Consider the following 6107-nt stretch of genomic DNA (forward strand, 5'->3'; position numbering starts at 1 on the left):
CTATTATTAATCATGTTTCTTCCCCCCTTGATTCTGGGGTTGCGTGCTACAGTCCAGGACTACACTCACCCCACCCTGTGAATTACAAAGGAACAGAGAAGCAGGCAGGCAAATGTATGTCTCACCCACTGGTATTGAGCGCCTCCTGCCTGCGGTTGAGGGCTGGGGCCAGAGAAGGGCTCAGAGCCTCAGGAAGTGAAGATTCTTGCTATGACACAGCCTGCAGTCCAGTTGGGACAGTGAGTAAATGAGGGAAATTTTAAGTAGTGTGAGAGTTACCTAATTCCAGTCAATGAGAGCAGCCCATCATTCATTTTCAAAATCACTATGGTCACTTTCACAGTAACTGTAACCCTCTACCTGTAGAGGAAGGACTGTTCCCTGATATGACCCCTATCTGTCCTGTGGGCTAGACCTAGGCAAAAATAAAGTTTGCTTTCCATGCTCCCTCCTCCCCTTAGAGACTGATAGTAATCAATATTCATTTTGACATAAATCAGTACCTCTGCCCTGCCAGTTCCTGGAACAGGTTGTTGTCCTGGCTGGGACAAGCATATAATATAATTTCTGTACCTGGTAGCATTCTTATACCAGTATCCATAACTGTCCCTTTCCCCTATATAATTCTCTGGTACCTGCCAATTGGAGTGGGAAACTATTTCATCTTTCAACTGTCCAAGACATGCCTCATATGTAAGTTTCCCTTAATAAAGTCCATCACTGCCCAGCCTGGAGTGGCAGTCCTCTCTCTTTGGTCTTTTCCTGCCCTCCTGTGTGGAGGTAGAGTTTCAGTCTCTGCATATACTAACACTTGTAGTGGAATAACCCATTGCATGGTCTTGGATGGAAATACAACCAACAAGAAAAGAATGTTTTTCCAAGAGAATTGTTTTGTGACTTGAAGGCGGGTCACTGAAATACGTCTATGTGACTGAAGGCAGTTGCTGGGCTTTTTTCTCAGTAAAACATTCTCATAAGATTTCTGTTCCTTTCAAGGTTATCCCTTGAGATAAAGAAAGGAATGTTGTGAGAACCGTAGAAGCAATAGCAATTAATGCCTTTTGATATTGTATTGTTATTAAGCTATCATGCAGGTGTAATCCATGTATCTTTAAGTAAAAGTTATGCTTGATGTTATGCCAATTTCTCAGTAAACAAGCTTTTTGAAGTCTTGTGAATAAAAATAGGACACAGCACAAACTCAGGGCCATTTGCCTGAGCGAGCGGTAGTCCTTTGCTAGTCCACAATGATTTCGTCTGCTAATCTCTCTCTCTGCGCCCCCGACATACAACAACAAACACTAGCTCCTAAGTCGATCACTTTTGGTTGATGTGGCCAAGAAAGTTTTACAAAGGTTTCCACTGGACCTGGGTTTATTAGGTTTGGGCTGCATTGGGAGAGGCAAAGAGCATATTGAGAAAACTTCCGGAAAATTGGTGCACCCTGAACCAAAAGTCAGAGACAGGAAAGCCGCTATCTGCTCAGGGGCTGTGAGCAAAGAGTTCTGAGACCTCGGACTTCGGCAAACTGGGAACAATGAAAATGAGGCTGATCTGAAGCTTGAGGTCCATATGGGAAGATCTTAAACGTCAGTTCTTTTATTCAGCTGACACTGTGTATGGGACCCTGCTCTCAGGCAGGCCTCTGCTGAACTCTGTCCTACAAGAATGGGGACAGAGCTGGCAACTCTCTGACCCCAGTGGGGGGCTGCTTAAGCAGAAACGGGAACCGTATAAACCTACAGTGACCTGAGATCCAAAATAAAAAACAGCATATTGGTTCAATGCGAATAACAGTGTAGGCCAATGGTGCTTTCTCTCTGCCATTTCCAACCCTTTAGAAACACTTTGACTTCAGAATGATGAGTAGAAAACACCAGCTCTGCAACCCTCTGGGATGGCTCACATTCCAGCCGTTGTGCACGAAGTTGGTCACCCTGAGCTTTTCTTTAGCCAGAATATTTAGTGCCTGCTCTGAAGGATTTGCCTTTTGCTCATGGGGGCGTGACTGAGGTAGGTGTTCAACTTCCATCCAGGTGACCCTAAGACTCCTTCCATCACCACCTTAAGGTATCACCCTCCTTCGAAGCATCTGTACAAGGACAGGTGAATGTAGCCTGGACAGCCTCGAGGCAGGAGCAGACCTCCTTCGGGCCCTCTGTGCAGGGGCATGTATTCACTCAGCCCACCCCCTTTGAATGGCAAACTCTTGAAATGCAGTTATAAACCAGACTCCAGAATCAGAATCGGGCCCTCAAACTCCACAAAAGGACCACAGTCTCTGAGCTCTGCTAAGGTACTTCATGGCTGAAATTAAACACTCTTCGCATTCAAGAAAGTAAATAAATGGACAATAGCAATGAAGAACATCCTACCTTGTTTTTTTTTCTTAAACACTGGTATTTGCCATTATTTCTTTGCTGGTGGTGAAAGTCACGCCTTTTTTTTTTTTTACAACTAGTGTGGTGGTCTTTTAAGAAGTGCTATAGCATTGCTTACTAAATCAAAACTTAGAAATAGACTCTGTCCATCACACACACATTTTCAGGGTGCTGCCCTGTGTTTTACAGAAAGAGGTGGTTCTGTGCTTTTCCACCTGCTACCTTGTTTCTGCTGTGACTTCCCTTCAAGGTGGGGACCTCTGGCCCTGGCCAGCTGGCTCAGCGGTAGAGCATCAGCCCAGCTTGTGGAAGTTGTAGGTTTGATTCCTGACCAGGGCACATAGGAGAAGCGTCCACGTGCTTCTCCACCCCCCTCTTCCCCTCCCACAGCCAAGGCTCCACTGGAGCAAAGTTGGCCCAGGCGCTGAGGATGGCTCCATGGCCTCTGCCTCAGGCACTAGAATGGCTCCGATTGCAGCGGAGCAGTGCCCCAGAGGGGCCAATCATTGCCCACTGGTGGGCATGCCGGGTGGATCCCGGTTGGGCATGTGGGTATCTGTCTGTCTGCCTCCCCTGCTTCTCATTTCAGAAAATACAAAAAAAAAAAAAAAAAATGGATAGGGACCTCCAGCCATTGTTCCTTCATGACTTGAATTCAGAAGGAAGGCAACATGATGAGCACTTTTTCTCAACCAAGGGCCTATTGGTGGGCTAGTGAGAGCCCAGCCATCACCTACATCTGTTTTTCTGGTTGCACAGAATTCACTGCAAAGATCTCTGCCAGTAAGTCTCTGTGTGCAGCCTCCATCGGCACCTCTAAGGGGGGCCTGTACCTCCTAGGCTGCCTGGCTGCGGCTATGAGGCCTCGCTGTCATGACAGAAGAATCCACAGGTCTCTCAACTTGCTATTTTTAGGCCTCAGTGGATTTGAGCCAGTTTCCCGAGTGCAGTAATTACCCAAATATTTTATTGAATAGGGCCTTGAAAAATGACAGCACACATCTTAAATCTACTCAGAATTTTACACAGGTTTAAATGGCCATGCAACTAATTCACAAAAACAAATGACAAGCTTCCCAGTCCTGGTCCCACCTACCCCTGCTCCTCTGCTGCTGTCACCCCCCCCCCCCCCCCGGGTGAGCCCAGGTTACATGCCAGCAGGAGAGTGTTCGCTCTCAGACACGCCTGTCCAGAACAACTTGTCTTCCAAATGCAGGACTTGTGAGTGCAACTGCCTCCTGGATATCCCTCCAGGATGTCAAGGGATGCCTCAAACCGAATGTTTCCAGGAATGCGGCCTGCTCCCCTCGGACACTCCATCCGGGGAAAGGAAGACCTCGTTCGGTTGCTCAGGCCACCAGCTGATTCCCTTTGCCTCACTCCCCAGTCAATTCTGATGACTCTACCTTCAGACTTCATGCTGAATATGCCTACTGGTCCCACACAACTCCCACCACCTGGTTCCAGCACCCATGTTTCTTCCTTTGGAATGGTCATAGACTCCAACTGGCTTCCTGCCTCCCTCCTTCCCCTGCCAGGTGACCTTTCACATAGCACGCTGATGATCTGTTCGAGAATATAAATTCCATCTTGATTGATTAGTTCAGAATCATCCAATTTTTCACCTCTCGCCCTGGGCTGTGAGGAAAGACACATGTGTCTGTGGAGCTCTTGTCTCTGGTTGTTAAATGTCAGGTACAGAAACTCATGACTTAAGTGATGGTTTAGCAATTATGGGAACTAGAGTTGCTCCCAGCCTCCTCTCCACATCCTGGTTTGTACAATAGAACAGGCACCAAGAGGGTTCAGCTGGGAGTAGGGAATAGTTAAGAGAATTAGAAGAATTAATCAGTTCATTAGACCTGGGGAGCAATTTCATCAATGTGGTTGTTGGAGCCTGACCAAGACCACAAAGTAGGGAGCAGGTGCCTTCAACTGTGTCTTCCCCTCAAGTAGAGGAGGAGATAAGCAGGAGACAAAAGATACAAAGAAAATTCCAGTTTCTTCCTTTGAGAAATAACATTAGAAACACACCTGTAGGACAGGTGCTGTGTACCTGTCACTCTGGTAAGCCCCTCATGTCTTCACATAATGCTAAGCAGAAGTTACTGTTGTCCTTGATCTGTGGAAAAGGAAACTGAGGTCTTCAAGATTAATCAGCGTTCCCAAGGCCTCATAGTCATGAAATGGTTCCATAGTCCTGGTTCTTTTTTTTTTGCTATACAAATTAGCTGTGCATTTATTTCTTCTATAATTTATAAATTAACAGATGCAATCTATCAATGTATCATTTATTTTAAGTTATATTCTTATTTAGTGATTAATTTTTTATTAATTTTAATGGGGTGACAGTAATCAATCAGGGTACATAGGTTCAGAGAAAACATCTCCAGGTTATTTTGACATTTGATTATGTTGCATACCCATCACCCAAAGTCATGTAGTCTTCCATCATCTTCTATATAGTTTTCTTTGTGCCCCTCCTCTCCCCTCACCCCCTCTTTTCTCCTCCCCACCCCTGGTAACCACCACACTCTTGTCCATGTCCCTGAGTCTCATTTTTATGTCCCACCTATGTATGGAATCATATAGTTCTTAGTTTTTTATGATTTACTTATTTCACTCAATATAATGTTATCAAGGTCCATCCATGTTGTTGTAAATGATCCGATGTCATTATTTCTTATGGCTGAGTAGTATTATATACATATTATATATGTACCACACTGGTATGTAAAGACACATGCAGCCCATGTTCATTGCAGCATTGTTCACAGTGGCCAATACATGGAAACAACCAAAATGCCCTTCAATAGATGATTGAATAAAGAAGACGTGGTACATGCATACTGGTTCTTAACCACAGAAACAGTTTCATGTTTGAGAATGGGCAGAGTGCCTTGATTCAAGTCCTAGAACTGAGGGAAATTTTAGCAAACTCCATGAGACAGGCAGTCATGGTTTGCTTATCTAAAACTACCTCCCTGTGCAGAGCCATAGCTTTACTAACACCGTGGTCTATGGCGATAGGGTTTGGACTGGTTGATGATGACCTCAGTGGGAGAGGGGTACAGCAGCCTGGGAACAACTCCAGCTGCAGGTGATGTCTGGCATGGCAGTGCCAGCTGAGGAACTGGTGTAAAGTAAACAGTCAGTAACAGCTTCTTGTTATGAAGGTTAACACCAGGGAGCAAGGAGAATTAATGAAGTGAAGGGCCTGTACTGGATAAGAATTAAATACTGAAAAATGAGAATTTTCCTGTTTCATACTGTCTGTTCACATTGTAGATTTACGTTTGTTTATATAAGATCCCTATCTTCAGCCATGTCCATCACTGTTCCATCTGCTAAGGCAGAGTAAACCTCTCAATATATATATGGAAGCATTTCTCCCATAAATGGAATGCAGGCCATTTAGTAAAACAGGCAGTAAATGCTCAGTGTTCTGTGGTGCTTTTAAAATAGACCTGCCATCTTCCTTGTTCACCACCCAGGGCATCCTGCCCCAGGCTCCTTAGTGGAAACCTGGATGTTTTCCGGATTCTCCCTCTCTCCTTCCTCCATGTGGAATCAATTATGCGGCCCTGATGATTTTACCTCCGAAACATTTTGTGGCAGTCAGTGCAGTGTTAGCCAGACCCATTTCCTTTCTTTCCTAAGCTCTCAGCTCAACTGGACTTGCTGGACTTCCTCATACTGGGTGGAGCCACAAGTCTGAGTTCTGAC

Source organism: Saccopteryx bilineata, chromosome 1 (assembly GCF_036850765.1).
Source record: "Saccopteryx bilineata isolate mSacBil1 chromosome 1, mSacBil1_pri_phased_curated, whole genome shotgun sequence".
Taxonomy (NCBI): Eukaryota; Metazoa; Chordata; class Mammalia; order Chiroptera; family Emballonuridae; genus Saccopteryx; species Saccopteryx bilineata.